A 1,962-nucleotide genomic window follows, 5' to 3' on the forward strand; every position below is an offset into this window, starting at 1 on the left:
TAAGCGGCTCCATTCTCTGTGAGAATACACAATAACACAACCAATGCTACCTAGATACTCCCACTGCTAGGCATAAAAGGCGCTTCTTTTTTCTAAGCAATAAAGTTTTTCTTTGATGAAAATGACACGATAGACAGGTACCTGTCTCCTTCGCAAAAGAATTCTACCCAGAGGCGGAAATATTTTGCCGCACGTAAGCTTTCATTGAAAGGAGCAATTATGAAAAACTATTTAATTAAGCTTTAATGCAATGACACTTATATTGGCACTCTCGGCTGGATCTTGCCACCGTGGTCGGCGGTGACCACCATCGTTAACTATATATATAAATATATATATATAGATATATATATAAATATATAAATATATATATATATATATATATATATATATATATATATATATATATATATATATATATATATATATATATATATATATATATATATATATATATATATATATATATATATATATATATATATATATATATATATATATATATATATATATATATATATAAGAAAAAATATTCCAGAAAAATACTCTGGCGCGGGGAACCGAACGTCCGACTTCTTGCTTGTGAGTGCGTCCTGATAGCCACTGAGCCACTGAGGCACTTTTGGTGTACGTAAAGTTTGCATTTAGGGCAAGCTTTACGTGGCATAAAAATGTAGCTGTAAAACATGTTACTGCAGAAACATGGCCTGAAATTACTAATATATACCATGGAACTTATGTGCCCATCCCTATTACGTAATTTCCACAGCACAATTTCATTGTTATACCCCAGTCATATTTAGGCTATGAGAAACCAGCCATACCTTCGTGTGACTGAAATATGACCGGCAAAACTGAAGCCAGCAAGTGCCTGTCCGACCCTCCAACAGGATAATTATAAAATAGCAGCTTCTGTTCGCGACGAAAGAGGCCTGTCCAGATGACCATTGCTTATTTTGTCTCTAAATAAATTATCACGGCCTACAACCTGAGGTGTATAAGGAATTTAGTGGCACAAAAGGAAGTGTTGAGTAGTATCTGTTCCTAAAATATCGCCATACTAAAACTATGGTTGAGAAAAAAAGACACTTTTTTTTCACCGCACGGTAATTTTTCATTGTGGCCCTAATACGATGACTACAGTGGCTGTTATCTTTTGGGGATCATGGCGGCACTCTTGAGAAATATTTAATCTCCCTAGAACATGAGGCATAGTTTCTACTTCTACCTCACTTTTTGAACCTCCATGCAGTGCACCTTCTTTAAGTAATCCGCCATACCATCGTCTAGCTCATAAATCTAGCTTTAATAACGCGTCATTCTATTCACATATCTTCCGACATCGGTCTGCCAGCCGGCACTCCAACATGACTGTTTCCTTCGTTTTCGTTTTCTTACTTACTCGCACTAGATGCTTCTGTTATAGATTTTTTTTCGTACCACGCACGTTGGCATCAACGTGACGCCCTTTTATACGGTAGGCTAAATCTGGAAAGCCGTACTACGGCAATGCTACGGTCTTAGCGAAAGACCACGGAGACAGCGAGAAAGTTGCGCTGTAAGCCGCGTGGAGATCTGGACTAATGAAATTACCCGATTCGCGACAGCACTACGCGAGCATGGACAGTCTACAGTGCTGCTCGTCGCTGACAGCATGTCGCCGCTAGAGGGCGACGACAACAAACACATCCCGGTCGCGAGAACTAGGGGCGACTACGATTCGTGCACGCACATTCCAGACAAACGCTCTCGGGAATGCCGCAGCATTAAGCCACCACCAGGGGGCTCTACTGTTTCCCAGGACAGTCGGGAAAAACAGCGAGACTCGACTCGCCCAGGCGCGGCCTCCCACATCCGCTGGCGCCGCGGGCCGTGCACCAACGCGCTTTTCGCTCACGGGCTGCGCCCAACAGTCGGTACCAGAGACGCGCTGACACTCTTGCCATGAAGGACGTATCACGC

Source organism: Rhipicephalus microplus, unplaced genomic scaffold (genome assembly GCF_043290135.1).
Source record: "Rhipicephalus microplus isolate Deutch F79 unplaced genomic scaffold, USDA_Rmic scaffold_32, whole genome shotgun sequence".
Lineage (NCBI taxonomy): Eukaryota > Metazoa > Arthropoda > Arachnida > Ixodida > Ixodidae > Rhipicephalus > Rhipicephalus microplus.